The 18,164-nt window shown below is 50.0% G+C and overlaps 1 protein-coding gene across 1 annotated transcript in view; it reads left to right on the plus strand.

The window, feature by feature from the left end:
* The first annotated feature begins 4,963 nt into the window (after window positions 1-4,963).
* Window positions 4,964-18,164, plus strand: part of FBN3 (fibrillin 3) — a 223,189-nt gene continuing 209,988 nt past the window's right edge. Inside the window, exon 1 of the mRNA XM_048496904.1 lies at window positions 4,964-5,110. The gene's annotated coding sequence lies outside the window, so the exon portion shown is untranslated. The remainder of the gene's footprint in view (window positions 5,111-18,164) is intronic.

Raw genomic sequence — 18,164 nt, forward strand, 5'->3', positions numbered from 1 at the left:
AAAAGGACGGCCGCATGGAGAGATGCTTGCGTTTCATTTGCGATGCAAACAGGGGCTCTTCGGAAAGGGGCGTGAGTGAATTCCCAGTTCCGGCGATTCATGATCCATTAAGGTGGAGCCCTTATTTCAGTTTGAAGTGTGGAGTAATTGCAAGATACGCAGCAGAATTTGACTTGAGCGACGAACTTGATTAGAGGGCCGAGTCCTCTAATTTGTTCATTTTCAGAGGGTTATAATGAAGCTTGGAATAAACATCTGCAGACTGGAGTCTCTGGATTGTCAAAACAGCTGGCCCCGGAGTTCAAATTGGGTCTCCAGTAAGACTCGGCCGTTGTAAAAAAGAATCATGCCGTTTCAGCCAGACCAGGGGTGTCCAACTCTGGTGCTTCAGATGTTCATGGACTACAATTCCCCTCAACCCCTGCTGGCATGGCATATTACATCACTCCCCATTAGAGCTATGTAATCCTCTGTGTAGAATGGGACAGTATTTTTTCGCTTGCCGTGATGATCAGTCAGGAGGTGGGGCGATGTGTGACCGCCAGAGAGGGTTCTCACAGACAGATCCTAAGCATGGTTACAGCCTTTTCAGGCCATTGTGTTCAATGGGCAGAACCTGAGGACACAGTGCAGCCAGAGTTGGCTGCTCTTGGGGGAGACCAGGCAGCAGAGTCAACGCCCAGCCCTTCCCCACCTGATGACATGCAGGTGGAGGAGCCTGCAGATCCCAGTGATGAGCCAGCTGTGCTCAGGAGGCAGAAGCAGAGGCAGCTGCTGCAGAGGCAAGGAAGGAGTGCTCGTCTGGCAGCAAGATCATAATTATTATTATGGTAGATTTCACAGCTGCTAGATCTTTAGCTGGTTGTTGGCCATTCATTACAATTCGAGCCTCACCCAGAGGCCTAGGAAGTTGTAATGTTCGGTATTAGTATTCGTGCGGATCCCAGCAGGGCTGCCTTCTGAATTTGACAGATGTTAATTTTGTCAATTCAAAGATGTTTCAAGTGCTGCCCTAGTGTTTTTGGGATGGCACCCAGCGTGCCGATTACCACTGGGACGACCTCAGCTGGTTTGTGTCATAGACGCTGAAGCTCGATTTTCAAATCGCGAAATCTAGTGACCTTCTCGTGTTCTTTTTCAATGACCCTGCTGTCACTGGGGACTGCTATGTCCTCGATCACGGTGATGTCTGGTGTATTGTGTTTCAACACTTTGTCTGTTTGGATTTGAAAGTCCCACAGGATCTTGACCTTTTCATTTTTCATTACTTTCTCTGGACAATGTTCCTACCAGTTCTTAGCTGATCTTATGTTGTCATTTTTGCATAAATTCTAGTGGATCATCTTGGCCACTGAGTTGTATCTCTGTTTGTACTCAGTCTAGGCAATCTTTTTGCAGCATCTGAGGACATGATCTACAGTTTCATCAGCTTCTTTGCACAATCTGCATTTTGCATCATCTGAGGATTTTTTGATTTTGGCCTTGATCGAATTTGTTCTGATGGCTTGCTCTTGGGTGGCTAAAATCAGGGATTCAGTTTCCTTTTTCAGACTTCCAGTTGTTAACCACGGCCAGGTTTTTCCGTTGTCCACCTTGTCCTTGATCTTCTCCAGAAATTGGCCGTGCAGAGCTTTGTTGTGCCAGCTTTCAATCCTCATTTTAATCACGTTTTTTTTCTGTATTCTTGTTTGGTTTTGTTTCTGTTTTACGTGTGGAGTAATTGCGAAGAAGAAGGAGGAGGAGGAGGAGGAGGAGGAGGAGGAGGAGGAGGAGGAGGAGGAGGAGGAGGAGGAGGAGGAGGAGGAGAAGAAGAAGAAGAAGAAGAAGAAGAAGAAGAAGAAGAAGAAGAAGAAGAAGAAGAAGAAGAAGAAGAAGAAGAAGAAGAAGAAGAAGAGAGTTGGATTTATATTCCCCCCTTTCTCAAAGGGGCTGACAAACTCCTTTCCCTTTCCCCGCCCACAACAAACACCCTGTGAGGTAGGTGGGGCTGAGAGAGCTCCGAGAAGCTGTGACTAGCCCAAGGACACCCAGCTGGCATGTGTGGGAGTGTACAGGCTAATCTGAATTCCCCAGATAAGCCTCCACAGCTCAGGTGAAAGAGCTGGGAATCAAACCCGGTTCCTCCAGATTAGATACACGAGCTCTTAACCTCCTACGCCACTGCTGCTCCTAAGCTAAACAAAGAAGGCGTCATATAAGGCCATTTGTGACAGCCAGTGAAAGCAAGCACAACTTGGTTGGATCAGAACTCAGGGTCCCCGAGCCAGTTTCCAGTAGATGATGGCTCTCCCTTGTTATTTGCTCTGAGCAATCAGCATTCTGAGGTAGACTGCCCCTGAACAGAGAGGTTCCATTTCAGTTATCTGGGGTTATTATTTATCAATCCACTAATTCATGGAAAAGGAGAACTTTCACCTGTTCAAAAAGAACACTGGCTATTTTAAAGACATTTGAATTCCCTATATCTGTGGTGGCGAACCTTTGGCACTCCAGATGTTATGGACTACAATTCCCATCAGCCCCTGCCAGCATGGCCAATTGGCCATGCTGGCAAGTGCTGATAGGAATTGTAATCCATAACATCTGGAGTGCCAAAGGTTCGCCACCACTGCCCTATATCTTGCGGCAGGGAATTCGGTAAACTCAACGTTTAAATGGGCCGGAGAATTCTGTGACTAGCCCAAGGTCATAGTGTTGTAGTGAGCGTTGGAGTGCACAAGCTAATCTGAATTCCCCAGATAAGCCTCCATAGCTCAAGCGGCTGAGCGGGGAATCAAACTCGGTTCCTCCAGATTAGAGTGCACCTGCTCTTAACCACTATGCCAGTGCTGCTCCTTGGATGATCTGGCTTGGAGACCACAGCTCCTTCTCTCCTCCAGAGCAGAACAAATCAGCTAGAGGGGATTTTTCCACCCTCCAGAACAGAAAATGTGGGCTGCAGTGATCTTTCCCTTGGACTTGCCAACCCTTCTCTGGGTCCGGTTCCCTGGACAATCTGGCCCTTCTTTGGATGGTGGCCTCAGTGGCGTAATACCCTGCAAAGCTCCCTCTCCCGACTCCACCCCCCCCTCCCAACTCTCCAGGGATTTCTCAACCTGGAGTTGGTGACCTTTGCTGTTCTCTGCCTTCTGTTGTTCCTTGCAAAGGATCGTGGTGGCGGAGGCTGTTTTCTCAAAATTGGGGGATGAATGCTGGGGGAACAGCGAGGTGGCCGGTCCCAAAGAATTAGCAGCACTTGAATCTCATGTGGGGGTCGAATCCCGCTCTTGCTTACCCCACAGGCTCCGGCAGCCACACCCACTGGTTCAATGAGGTTCATGCTGAGCAGACCTTGGTCTTTATATGGGATGTTCCGTTCTAGCACCTCTTCGAGCAAACCTCCCCCACGCCAGTAAAGATGTCCCTGGAGTTGCTGCTGGTTGTTCAGCCCTGAGGTGCAGGCAACAGGGGAGGCCAGCTGAAACCCACTAGCAGTGGCGTAGGAGGTTAAGAGCTCATGTACCTAATCTGGAGGAACCAGGTTTGATTCCCAGCTCTGCGCTGGGCTGTGGAGGCCTCTGGGGAATTCAAGTTACAGCCACCAGCCTGCACTCCCGCACACCAGCTAGGGTGACCTTGGGGCTGATGCACCTTCTCAGAGCTCTCTTGGCCCACCTACCTGCAGGAATTTGTTGTGGGAAGGAATTAGAGATTGTCAGCCTCTTTGAGTCTCCTGCCGGAGAGAAAGGGGGGATATAAATCCAAACTCTTCTTCTTCTTCTTCTTCTGATGATGATGATGATATTGGTACAACTCAACAAGCCAACAGTTCTCCATACCATTTAAGCGTTGGAGGTTTGCAGAATTCCTACACTTAAGATATAGGGCAGTGGTGGCGAACCATTGGCACTCCAATTGGCCATGCTGGCAGGGGCTGATGGGAATTGTAGTCCATAACATCTGGAGTGCCAAAGGTTCACCACCACAGATATAGGGAATTCAAATGCCTTTAAAATAGCCCGTGTTCTTTTTAAACAGGTGAAAGTTCTCCTTTTCCATGAATTAGTGGATTGATAAATAATAACCGCAGATAACTGAGTGGAACCTCTCTGTTCAGGGGCAGTCTACCTCAGAATGCTGATTGCTCAGGGCGAATAACAAGAGGGAGCCATCATCTACTGGAAACTGGCTTGGGGACCCTGAGTTCTGATCCAACCAAGTTGTGCTTGCTTTCACTGGCTGTCACAACTGGCCTTATACGACGCCTTCTTTGTTTAGCTTATGATATGGAATCCAGGAGTCAAAGAGGATTATAGACATGAAAAACCATAGAAAATAAAAAGCACACGAACCCAACTCATTTCAGTTCATTGTGAACATGGACCCAATTGGGTTAGGGAGGGGATGTGTGAGGTTCTGGGTTTCACAGAAAACTTCTGCAGGGATTCTGTGCAACTTGAAAGTTTGCTAGGTCAATTCGCCGTGACCATTTTTTTTTACAGCGCCCAGACTCTTTTGGGAGAGGGGTCAACGTGGCAAGCTCCGTCCTCTGACCTTCTGCATGTGAACATTCAAGCGCTGGCCAGGATCAGGACCGGGAATGTACACATTTTGGCTTCCAGCCTCTCCATTTTTCGGCTGCTGCGGAAACTTCCGCCCGAGTGAACCGTTGGGACGGCACTGCTCCACGGTTCAGTTCTGTTTGGGGGGAAAGGGGGGGCTGGGGGACAAAAATTCTCCCCGCTACTGTGTTTTTTTGTGGAAGGGCTGTCGGGTGGGACAGGGGGCCCAAATCCAGACAGCCCGGTCCACCCCAAGCTAGACAAGCGCACAAAAGAACCCTGCAGGGATAGCCTGTTAAAGTTAACCTCCTTCCTCCATCTCTCTCCTTGAAGTTAAAAACTTTGGGTGGAAGAATGCTGGAGCGTTCCTGCTCCATCCCCCCCCCCATCCAGCACCCCTTCCCAAGCTATAAGGCCCTCCCCTCTGCCCAATTTGGACGAGGGTGTACCTTTCCCCCCCCCCCCTGCCTTTCCTCCAAGGGTCGGGGAATCTTATTCCCTTCTTTCTGCCTGGCTCTGAATTAAACAAAGGAACTTCTGGGCTCATCTCGGATTGCGGAACCCCAAAGGTAACTTTTGGGGGAGGGGGGTGGGTGGGATGGATTTTAAACAAGGGGGAGTGCTTCTTCTCCCCCCCCTCCCTGGTTAAACTTTTACAACTCCCTGATTCTCTCTTTCTTCCCTTTCCCCATCAACCCACCCCCTCAACTTCTTTTGTTCGCTTCTGACATTCTTTCCTAGTCCAGATTCTCTCCTCCCCCCCCCCCCCCCAGCTTGTCTCTGGGCTTGTCTGGGGGCTTTTGAAAGGACACAAAAGTTTCCCCCCCACCCCAAAAAGGGCAGAAATCCCCCCCACCCCCTCTTCACATATGGACTTTTCCAGCTTTTTGTTCTGGCTTCATTCTTTCTGGGTGTAAGAAGATTTTGGGGTGCTTCCCCCCCCCCAGACACTCTCTCCCCCAAATGACAAGGAAGGGGGTCGTTTGATTGCTTTTTCAGAGAGCTTGAGCTAGGATGGGGGGGCAGAGGAGGAGGAGAGAACCGGATCAGAAGTTCTCCTGCACAAGAATGAATGGAAGGCGCATCGCAAGCACATGACGGCACACGGAGTGTGGCTTTGCACCAGGGATGGTCCCTCCGCCTTAGGATTGTTCTTTGGGGCTTCTCTGTTCTGCTCCTTTGGGCTTACCTTAGGGAGGGAGGACATTTCATTGTGTGTCTCTAGGAATGCTCCTTTCTCTCCGCCTCCAGACATGTGGAGTGGAGCTTTTTGCAGGGAGAGAAAACCTTTTTCTTTGTTCCTTCAACCGGTTCCAGTCGTTTGGGGGGGGGGGGGCTACACAAGCCAGCCTCCCCTCCCTCCGCTGGTGGGAAAGGCTTGAAAAGGGGGACTCCCCTTCCCTCCTGCAGTTTGCAACTCTATGCGATGCCTTCTGCTCCGGGGCCCTTCCTTTCTAACCACCTTCCTTTTGTGGTCTCAGAAGTGGCTTGGAGGGCTTTTCCTACTTCTCATTGCCATACAGGGTGGGGAACTGCAAGGATTTAGGGGTGCGCACCATCGAAAGAGGGTCTCAGACTTTTGGGTCCCTCTAATGGCAAATGTTTGGCACATTCCAGGGTCCAGAACTCCGTGTGCAGTCATCGGCACCGTGGGAACCTGGTCCACATATGTGGGCTTGTTGCTTGCTGGTGGAGGCCGTGGCCAAGGGGTGGCCTGCCTTCGCAAATGGGCTGTGGTCAATCCTACGCTGCTGCGAGAGATAGTTTCGATAGATCTAACCTGGCTTAATTGAAAGCGCATGATGCCATGTTGTACCCAGGAGCTCCATTAGATGTCGCCAAGGCTGTCTTGCACCGAGTCAAAAGAGTTGGCACGGGGGGGGGGGTGCTTCAGCGATTGGGTGGGAAGTGGGGCTGGGACTGAAAGACGCAGAGGAAAACCTTGGGGGAGATGCTTTATTGACCCATTGAAACTCCTCGCCTTCCTTCTCTGTCGTGACTTGAGATGGCTTATAAATGTAGGCCAAGCAAGTGGTTTTTTAAAAAAAATTACATTGACAAAGGAGATAATACCCTGTTTCCCCGAATATAAGACACCCCCGAAAAATAAGACATAGTAGAGGTTTTGCTGAAGTGCGAAATATAAGGCATCCCCCGAAAGTAAGACATAGCAAAGTTTTTGTTTGGAAGCATGCCCGGCGAACAGAACACAGAAAAATAAGACATCCCCTGAAAATAAGACATAGCGCATCTTTGGGAGCAAAAATTAATATAAGACACTGTCTTATATTCGGGGAAACACGGTACTGCTTACACAGGAGAAGTTGGGTTTTCAAAGTGGTTAGATAAGTCTAATGACTCTCACAACAGCCCTGCAAAGGAGGTCTGTATGGTCCCCACATTTCAGATGGGGAAAAGGGGCAGAGGCCAAGAGAGTAGCTTACCCCAGCACCACTGAGAGTATTGGACTAGAAGTAGACAGATCTGAATTCAAAACCCCACTCATCACAAGCATTCACTATGAAGACAGCCTACCTCACAAGGTTGTTAGGAGGACGAAACGGGGATGAGCTCCTGAAACAAAGGGTGGGATGGGGGGGGGGCATTCTAACACCCCCATTGTTTAGGTGAGATGTAATGCTGGCTCACTCTTGCTCACTAGATTGTAACTTCTCCCCCCATGTTTTATTTTATTTGCTTCAATTATACCTCCATTTTTTTCTCTAGCTGTAGCCCAAAGCGACTGACGTTGTTCCGATCTTTTCCATTTTATCTTAACAACCCTGGGAGGTACTTTAGGCTGAGAATTTGACTGCCCCGAGGTCACTCAGCGAACTTCCACGGGAAACTGGGGATTCAAACTCGGGACTGCTGGACCCTAGTTTGGCACACTGACCGTTACACTGCACTGGCGCTCAATTTCAATCCATAATCTTGAACAATCATGTAAGGGAGGCCCGAATTCATCCCTTGTCACAGTCAAAGTGGCCATTTAAAAAAAGAATTAATTTAATTTAATTAGATTTCTAGACAGCCCCTCCCCCCTTGGACTTAGGCTGGTTTTCAAGCTTGGGGGATTCTCAGTCCACGCCCTCATCCATAATGTTACAGTAACTCTCTGATGTCTCAGACATGACCTGCACAGCTCAAGATCTTTGGATGGGGGTGGGGGGAGGGGGTTACTGTGGTGCTTCAGGATACCAGAGGCACAGAGGGATGTATTCAAAGTTAGCGGGATAGATTCTGCTCAGAAGCCATTTCCCCCAAGTTTCTTTCTCCGTCAGGTCCTATTGGCTAGTGCCCGTGCAGGGAAGACCACAACACCTTTAGTGCATGCTTTGGCTCTCTCGGTGTGTCACCTATGAATTCAGCAGGGGTGGCCCATGAAGGGAACGTGTGGCAGCAGCATCTGTCACCTGCCAGATAACCCTGGTTTATTCTGCTGCAGGTGTCTCCTTCCTTCCCTCGCTGCATCCCTCCCAAAGATGTACACTTGGTGAAAGGTAGGGTGGCCTGTCTCCAGGTGGTCTAAGGGGCGGGGAGAATAAGAGGAGCACAACCAGTGGTGGGATATTCAGCCGGTTCGCACCACTTCGGCAGAACCGGTTGTTAAAATGGCGCTTGTAAACAACCGGTTGTTAAATTATTTGAATCCCACCGCTGACAACCATGCAAGTTTGGCACCTGTTTTAACAATTGGTTTTTATTCCATTTTTATTCATCAAAGCCATTGACACAATGGCATTCGCCACAGTAAGTAGCGCCTTTTTACAGTTCTGTCAGCATAGACAGACATCTAAATATGAGGCTCAATATACTGCGTGATGTCCCTTTAAATGCTTTATCATTCTCCTTGTTATCTATCCTGACAGGAGCCAGTTCCTCCTTAGCTGATTCTGCACGATCAACACGGGTTCATGAAACCCATTTCAGTTGCTTGTACCGCCATTTACACGGTGGGTGCAGGAGCCAGCCAGGATCACTGGGATCCCGGCAGGCGGCACGGTTCGCACAGGAAACGCCTTGTTTCCCTGTGGACTGTGCAGCTGAGAATCCCCCCCCCCCTCAAGAATCCCACCCACCCACCCACCTATCTGCATGGCATAGCGACTGCCTATTAGAGAATCCACTCTAATGGCAGCTGCCTGGGGAATCCACCATAATGGTGGATGGAAGGAGGGGGGGGGGGGAATTGAACGCTTCCTGTTTGCTGCAGTTTGCATGGGCAAACAGGAAGCATTTGAAACCTGGGTTAAGGGAAAACTCAGGCTCTGGCCAATGGAATGGGTTAGAAGCGTTTGGGGGGCAAGTTCTGTGAAAACTCCCCCCCACACACACACACAAAACGCTTTTAAAAAGGGCCTCAACCCATTCTATTTGGCCTGAGTAGAATTGGCCTTTGTTTCATTCAGTGGCTTATTCAAGGGACTTCCTTGCTTGCAATCTCTGCTTATTTTCCTAGATTTCCAAATGGAGGTCACAGCTGATCTCGTTTGCGATGAATGCTTCTACTCAGGGGCTTGCAACCTGCGGCTCTCCAGATGTTCATGGACTACCATTCCCATTGGCCGTGCTGGCAGGGGTTGATGGGATTTGTAGTCCATGAACATCTGGAGAGCCGCAGGTTGCAGGCCCCAGCTTCTATTCCTTGATCTTAATGCTTAGTTTGGAATTTCCCTGCATTGTCAACATGTAATCTTATCTGGGAGCCAGTTGTGCAGAAACATAGTAATCTTCCTAATGCCGGAAATGCGTTAAGAACAATCGCAGGTGGCATCTGGAGATCGCCTGGGATTGCAACTGATCTCCGGGCGACGAGAGGTCAGTTTGCTTAGAGAAAATGGCTGCTTTGGAAGGTGGGCTCTGTGGCATTGTGCCCCCCATTGGGGCCCTTCCCATGACCCCTCCCTCCCTAGTTTCCACCCCACAAATATTCAGGTAGTCCCAAGGCCAGAGCTGGCAACCCCACAGAATCACCACCCCAGGTGGAAGGCAGGCATCCTTCCTTCGTCAATGGCACACAACGGCTGCTCTGCTCCGTCAGAACACCCAGGAGGCCGGGGGCAGAGCAAGGGGGAATTGCACCCCTGCCGAGGCACCGCCCACCCCGCCACATCCCTGCACCGGCACATGCCCGGGGTGTCACGCCCCCCATTCCCATTGGTGCTACGCCACTGCAGGAGGCTGAAGCAGAAAACCTCAGGGGGGCAGCCTTCCCCAACTGTGGCGTGGTTGCACCCTAGTGCCAATTCACAAGTTAACACGAGCATTCGGTGTGGCCTACTGTCACCGTTTCACACTAAGATCTGAGAGGTTCCGGTTCAAATCCCCCCATGCATGAAAGTTGCCAGGTGACCTGGGCCGGTTACACAGTCTCAGCCTAACCTTCGCCAGGTTGCCGTGAAAATATGAAGGAGGGGCTAATGTGAGCTCGTTGGGAAAAGGGCAGGATCAAAACATTTCTGTGACCCTTTGAGTGAGGTCTTGTGCTACAGAATGGCTAGTGGATAGGCCTGCGTGGGTTAGACCTGTCTCTTCTAACTGGCCACCCATGGCCCTTACTTACCTTCTGGTGAAATGGATGGTAGAATCTTGGACCTCTGGGTTGGGCTACATCCTTTGGATCAGTTCTGGTTTACTGCATTTGCACATGCTGAATGATTAAGGTGACCAGATCATCACCTTAATCAGCGGGTAGGCGAGTAGGCAGGCGCCTCCGTGCGCGCAGCCGCAGGAGCGCACTGCCTTCTGGGGCGCTCCTGTCACAGGGCGGGAAACCAGGAGCGCCCCAGAAGGCAGTGCTCCTGTGGCCACATGCGCGGGAGGCTGCCACACTGCCTTCTGGGGCGTGCCTTACAAAAATCGGGACACTTCAAAAAACTTGCGGGACGCGGGACAAATTGTTTTAAGGTGGGACTGTCCCGCCAAAAGCGGGACGTCTGGTCACCGTATGAATGATGCACTTTAGGGACCGTTTGCCAGTGGATTTTCCCATTTTGCACAGTAAAATCCAGTTGAAAAGTACACTGGAAGTGGATTGAAAGTGCCTTATGTGTGGAAGTCCCCGTCCTGTGCTTGTACATCATATGAAAGGGACCTTTAACTAAAAATGGGGATATGGGGCTCTTGTGTTTTTTTTACATCAGGGTGAGCCAGTTTTCTGTATTCCGTTAGTTCCTTTATTCCAGTTTCACGAAGGGCCAAACTAGACAGGGCGGAGTTCTTGTGTCCAGCATGAAGATCCAGTGGCTATTGTAAAGTGATTTTTAAATGCTGCAACGGTTCAACTGCCCCCCCCTCCCCCTCCCGGCCATGTGCCTTTTCAAGTGTCAGAACAGCCGCACACCCTGCAGCTCCTTTTGCATTTGAGGGGGGGGGGCAAGAGCTCCTTAACCCATTGAACTGTTGATCCAGTCAGGATTGGGCCCTAATGGTATTTTGAAATCACTTTAAAATGGCGGCATTGGCCCTCTGGTGGACACGAGGATGCCGCCACATCTAGTTTGGCCCTGAGAGAATTCCTTTCTAAAAGGTCCATAACTGGCGTAGACACAGTTGGCGACAGCTTTCTGTTTGTCCGGTCCATTTGCTCATTCTAGCCCAGTGGTGGCGAACCTATGGCACGGGTGCCGGAGGTGGCACTCAGAGCCCTCTCTGTGGGCACGCACAAACAGAGTGCCTCCCCCACATCTAGGCTGGCCTGGGGCACTGGGCTCGATTATTAGCATTAAACCTAAGACCTAGTTTTGGGGAAGCAGTGTAGGTAACCCTGTTAAGCGCTGGTAAACCTCACTGATTTTTACGGGAAGAACGAAAGCATGATCCTTTACCTGGGAGTAAGCTCAGTTGCTGGCAATGGGGCTTGCATCTGAGTAAACCCTCCTAAAGTCATGATTCACCGGTTAGAAGAGTTGCACGGTTGCTTCAAAGCAAAGCCACTGACAACCACCAAGCTTACTCTTGAGTAACGCATGCTTCGGAGCCAACCATTTTTTCTAAACTAAAACCTCAGTATTCATGTTAAATTGCCGTGTTGGCACTTTGCAATAAATAAGTGGGTTTTGGGTTGCAGTTTGGGCACTCGGTCTCGAAAAGGTTTGCCATCGCTGTTCTAGCCTACGCCACTGATGCATTGGTTTAAAAAACCACGCAAAAAAGTTGCCCATAAGCATTGCTTTTACGCACTGTTCTTATCAAGGAGCGCAAACACCTCTTCAAAGGTGTAGGGGGGGAAATGGCACCTGGGCCCCACCCTCCGCGGGCCCCTCCCACGAAGCCCCACCTGCCTACTTACCTCAGTTCAGCTGGTTGCCAAGAGCAGCCGGCTGAAAAAGCAGCCTGTTGGGGCCGCCACCCAGCCCAGCCCTACAGCCTGACCCTGCCAGGCTTTTCCAGGCCGCGGGCTTGGCTGGTAGGGCGGGGGCAGCCAGGGGGGCCCAGCATCAGCCTCCGCTGGGCCTGGCCTAGCAAGACTGGCCCGGCAGTGGCTTCTGCCGGGCCTGGCGAGGCAGAGCGAGGGGGGAATGGGGAGGGGCAAGGGTGGCGATTTTCCAACCCCCACATGACCCCAATGGCGTGTGCCCAGGGCGCAGTGCCCCCACCTATCCCGTGGCCACTACGCCACCGCACTTGTCATCCTGCTTAGCTCAACGTGCATTAAGACTGGGAAGGTTGACGTGTTTTATCAATGGAGTGAGGAAGGTCCCCACAAAGCCCCCACGAGTCACAGATCACTTATGATGACCCCATCAGGGTTTCAAAGGCCAGAGAGGTGGTTTGTCGTTGCCTGCTTCCGCGTGGACTGAGAGAGTTCGGAGAGAACTGTGACTGACCCAGCAGGCTTCACGTGGATCTCCAGATTAGAGGAACGCTTAACCACCAAACCACGCTGCCTCACAGTGAGGCGGGGGTGTGTGTGTGGAGGGATGGAGGGATGGACAGACCGCGGCCCACTGCGTCTGGCCACAATTGAGAAATGAACAAAATGAGATAATTGAGGATTTCTAAAATGCCGGTTCCACTTCGGAAACAGGACCCTGACATGTAGTTGTTCAGAATAACCAGAGGAACGCCGATCAGGGCTTTGGAAATATCTCCAGTTGGAGACCAGGTTGACTCCAACCGTGCATTATGCGCAAGGTTCAAATGCCTTCCTTGTGCTTGTGGAGGTGCTTGATTTGTTGGAGGCATCTGCTTCTAGATAGTTGATGAGGAGAGGATGAGATGTTTGCTGTGTCTGCCCAAATCGGGAACAGGAAAGGGGCCAAGCATTCTTTGAGCAGATAACTGGAGTGTCTCAAGCGTGGCTCGTGCTGAGGATGACGCAGGGCTCTGCGCTCCCCCAGAGACCTCGTAGAGGAGTGAGAAAAAGGAAGATTTATGTAACATTTGCAAAATGCTTTCAAACATTTTTTCTCTCATGCCGCCCTCTCCCACCGCTGAGAAAAATCACACGCTGCAAAATCTTGCCACCTTTTAAAACTTGGAATTGTTAATGCAAATTAATTCAATCTGAGCTCTAAGATCGTGAGCTGGCAGCGGGTTGGTTCTAATCATGCCTTGGCTGCAACCTTACCGGGGGGTTGAATTGGGACAACTCCTTCCCTGCTGCGAAGGGAGCGATTTTGCAGCAACGGTTCTGATACTAACGGCAAAAACTACTCTCTATCAATTGCAACTTGTTTAGAGGCTCGTTCCCTTGTTGGATCCCATGAATCTACCCACACTGTTCCATAACAGTACCCTCAAGGCTAGACTGCCACAATACGTTCTACGTGGGGCTGCCCTTGAAGACCATTCAGAAACTGTTAGGTGGGGCAAAATGTAGTAGCCCTCTTACTAGCTGGGACCAGCTGGTGGGCACAGGTTGCTTCTATTTTGAGCTCGCTGAGCTGTTTGCTGGTTTATTTCCAAGTTCAATTAGTTGTGCTATCCTGTTTCCCCGAATATAAGACATCCCCAGAAAATAAGACGTAGTAGAGGTTTTGCTGAAGTGCAAAATATAAGGCATCCCCCGAAAGTAAAACGTAGCAAAGTTTTTGTTTGGAAGCAGGCCCGACGAACAGAACACAGAAAAATAAGACATCCCCTGAAAATAAGACATAGCGCATCTTTGGGAGCAAAAATTAATATAAGACACTGTCTTATATTTGGGGAAACACGGTAGTTGTTACGTTTAATATCTTCATGGCCTTCGTGGCCACGTACCTGAAGGACTGCCTCTCCCATATTGTGGTCCACTGAAAGGATACTATCCCCGTTTCAGCTTGTGTAGAGCCTCCACTCCTCAGACCAATGCCTACTGGTTATTTCCTCCTCTAGCATAGCTAGGACGATCAGTTGTTGCTTCCACCAGTGATGATTGTCCTCAGAGTTCTCACTGCTGTGGCAAATTAGGATGCCTATTTACTCACTTGAGGTAGGGAATCACCCACCACCACCCCCAATTTCCCACCCCCAAGGAATCAAGGAACAGGAGAACAAAATGACATCCACATAGGGCAGTGGTGGTGAACCTTTGGCACGCCAATTGGTCATGCTGGAAGGGGCTGATTAGAATTGTAGTCCATAACATCTGGAGTGCCAAGGGTTCGCCACCACGGACATAGGGCCTTTTCCCACTTACTGTAAGCCCCGCACTACTCTCCTCAAGTAGCGCAGGGTCACCAGGCACTCCCCACGACAGGGGCGGCGACAGCGCAGCCGCCCCAACGCTGCCGCTGTCACGCCCCCTCAGCGCGCGGCATCCCTGGCGCTGGAGAAAACGCCGCCTTTTGGGGACGCCCAGGCGCGCGGCATAGGGGGGATCGTGAAGAGTGGGGAAACGCCCATAGACACATTCCAGGACTTTTTGAGACTGTAGGTACCTTTGGAATTCTGACACAGGTTAATTATAAAATGTTGGCCCCAGGAGGCGGAGCCAACCACAAAATGTCAGGGAGTGAAGTTATGCATACCTCTAATACACAGGTGTCAAACTCGCAGCCCTCCAGATGTCTGGAGGGCCGCGAGTTTGACACCTATGCTCTAATAGTGACTTTTCAGCACTTGAGGCAGAAGCTCTGCCTAGCAGGACTCCTTTGAAAGTGAACACATGGTTCAAAAGTATTTTCTTGCATACGCACAGTTTACCTTCAGTCACACAAAGCAGATCGGCTTGTTGCAGTGGTCATGTGCAGAAAGAATGCTTTTACCAAAAAAAAATCTGCACAGTCCATCCGATCTGCAGTAGCCAATCAGAAGCCCTGCTGGGCAACAGTCCCTCTGGCCCTGCTCACTTTCTAAAACACCTGGCGAGCGCAAAGCAAGGTGTCAGCAGGTTACCACGTTGGGGACCTCTAGTCTAGGAATTTCCTCTAGTTTCTGTGGTAAACACAATAGGCAAGGCTGCCTAGAGCAGGGGTCTGCAACCTGCCGCTCTCCAGATGTTCATGGACTACAATTCCCATCAGCCCCCAATTGGCCATCGGTGGCAGGGGCTGATGGAAATTGTAGTCCATGAACATCTGGAGAGCGGCAGGTTGCAGACCCCTGGCCTAGAGTATCCCACAGTGATGTCACATCCGCCCCCAAACTCTGCCCCCCAACACTGCCTCCTCTACCAAGATTTGCTGACAGGCATTTGCACCGAGAACAGAGTGTCCAAATGGCCCCTTCCGCACATGCAAAATAATGCGTTTTCAAACCACTTTCACAACTGTTTGCAAGTGGATCTTGCTATTCCGCACAGCTTCAAAGGCTCATTCCACACATGCAGAATAATGCACTTTCAAACTGCTTTCAGTGCTCTTTGAAGCTGTGGGAAATAGCAAAATCCACTTGCAAACAGTTGTAAAAGTGGTTTGAAAACGCATTATTTTGCATGTGCGGAAGGGGCCAGAGAGCACTGAAAGTGGTTTGAAAGTGCATTATTCTGCATGTGCGGAATTTTTCTCCACTTGACGTTCCAAAGTCCCCAGAATGCTGTTCCCCCTCCTATTTTACTGGGTATTTTTTTTAAAAGAAAAGTAAATGACACAGCAACACAGTTCAAGATTGGAAGAAGGAGACTTACGGTTGTAGCTTAACTCTACAGTGCTATGTCTATTACTGGTGGCTACTGGGGGAGCGGCAGCCACGAGGCACGTTCAAGGGAAAATGGCTGCTATGTGGATAGGAGCCCGTGTTTCCCAGGCATCGCAAACACTCTTGGGCAGCAGTCTTTTCGGAAGGATTGTATCAAGCCAGGTTGGGGAAAGAGCCAGGGATGTGGACAACTAGGGGAGGATGTCCTGTGGGGAAAAAAAACCCCAAGTGGAGCAAAACGTCCATGCGAAATTAACTGCAGCTAGATTCAGGGCTTTTTTTGGCAGCGGCTCTTTTATGGAATAGCCTTCCTGAAGCTGTCAGCAAAATCTTTGCTCTTGTTTAAATGCTGCAAATGATTGAAGGAAGAGGAACTCCAGAGGGCTCGTGCCACCGCCTAGTTTTCAGCTCCATGCCCTTGTTAGTTTTCATGGATGTGTGTTATGGGCGCCAACCTCCAGGTGGGATATTGAAATCCCCTAAAATGGCCGCTCACCTCTAGACTAGTTTAGTTCTCCTGGAGAAAATGGATGCTTTGGAGTCGGACTCTACGGCTGATGGCCACGCACCTGGATAGCTTTAAAAGGGCCTCGGACAGGTTTATGGAGAAGTCGATCTATGGCTCCCAATCTTGATCCTCCTTGATCTGAGGTTGCAAAGGCCTGAGCAGACCAGGTGATCAGGAGCAGCAGCAGCAGCAGAAGGCCACGGCTTTCACCTCCTGCACGTGAGCTCCCAAAGGCACCTGGTGGGCCACTGCGAGTAGCAGAGTGCTGGACTAGATGGACTCTGGTCTGATCCAGCTGGCTCTTTCTTATGTTCTAATGTTCTGATTATGCACGACTGCTCACCCCACAGTGAAGGACAGAGGTTTCCTTGCAGGCGCGCTCTGTGTTGCGGTGCAGCAGATCCTGAAAGGCCCACGGTTAGTGAGGGAGGGGACCTCAACCTTCCTCCAAGGAGGGCAACATGCATATTTCTGCTTATCCCCTTATCCTAACAACAAGCTTGCAAGGTAGTGGACTTCCAGGGAAGACGGTACCTGGACTGGTTTGAGCTCTTGGGAGTCCCCTGCCACGCATGACTGAAAGGGGCAACCGCTGGCATAAGGGCAGACGGGCTCTGATGCTCGCCTCCCCAGGAGTTCTGGGCTGATTTTTCATGTTCAAAATGCCCTGTAGTAGATCCCGGAGCGTACCTGCCACGGTGCTTTCTGTCCTGCTTTTGACTCCTCACTGCTCCCCGGTTCTTCCTGGGATTCGAGGCAGGACTGGCGCGTGATGCCCCAATTGTTTCTTCACAAGCCCAGCACTTCCCCCTTTGCCCTGCGAGCTCTTCCACAGTGTCTTCCCCGCATGTGCGGACAACCTCCGTTTCCCGCGTTCTGATAGGCTGAATCTCCCCCCGTTCTCCCCACTCCCACAATTTTTGTTTTAAATGACTCTGAACACGAAACAGGCGCTGAGTATTGGCGCCCTCGACCCTCCTGTCTAAAATCCTTGCGTGTGCGAGAGAATCGCCGCCACCCCATTCGGGCCAATTGCACACGCCGCTTTTCTGTCTAAAAACCGAGGTTTTTTCCCACTGCAAGGGCGGGGGGAGGGGGGCGATCCTCAGCGCCTGTTCATTGGTGAGGCAGGCCAGAGAGGCGAGGTGGGAAAAATGGCCCCGGTTCTGCTGCCATTGAGTTTTTCACCATAATAATCAAGGCAGGTGTACAACAGGTACTGTCACAAATATTACACCCATGCGTACTCCAACTCACTAGGTGAGTATCATTTTAACATTATCTTACTATCACAAATATACAAAAAATGTTTAGTAAGTACACCGTCAGGTATGGCTATAAAACCTCTAGATTAGGTTTTTATTTCGGCAGTCCTTTGTCAAGCCAATCTGCAATGTACAAATACAATTCCTCATCTTTTTCTTTCTTCTCCCATTTTGTTTGCTCTTGTAGAAGAAGAGCCATTGAAGTGAAACTTGAAATTCAGTTTGAAAACGATCTAGGTGAATTTTTACAGTGAAAAATGTTGGATTATTATCTATATGAAAATTTAGGTTTAATATTGAATAATATGAATGTTTTATTTTTTTGTATAGTGTAAGAAAAAACAGTTGTGCTCCTAGAGGAGTGAGAAAAAGAATACTTTGTACAACAATTGTAAGTGCATTGGGAGGGTTCTTTGGGTTTTTGTTTAATTATATGAAAATGAAAGGATTAATTGACACTTGTATTTGTACATTACAGATTGGCTTGACAAAGGACTGCCGAAATAAAAACCTAATCTAGAGGTTTTGTAGCCATACCTGACGGTGTACTTACTAAACATTTTTTGTATATTTGTGATAGTAAGATAATGTTAAAATGATACTCACCTAGTGAGTTGGAGTACGCATGGGTGTAATATTATTGAGTTTTTCACGGCAGAGTAAGGCATCAGAGCAACAAGGGGGCAATTCTAAAGAACCTCAAATTCGGCGTTTTTTGAAATTTGCGAAGCAAAGCCAATGCTTCGGGGCGGCGCCAGAGCAACGACGTGGCAGACACCCTGCAGC

The sequence above is a fragment of the Sphaerodactylus townsendi genome, linkage group LG05 (genome assembly GCF_021028975.2).
Source record: "Sphaerodactylus townsendi isolate TG3544 linkage group LG05, MPM_Stown_v2.3, whole genome shotgun sequence".
NCBI classification, from domain to species: Eukaryota; Metazoa; Chordata; class Lepidosauria; order Squamata; family Sphaerodactylidae; genus Sphaerodactylus; species Sphaerodactylus townsendi.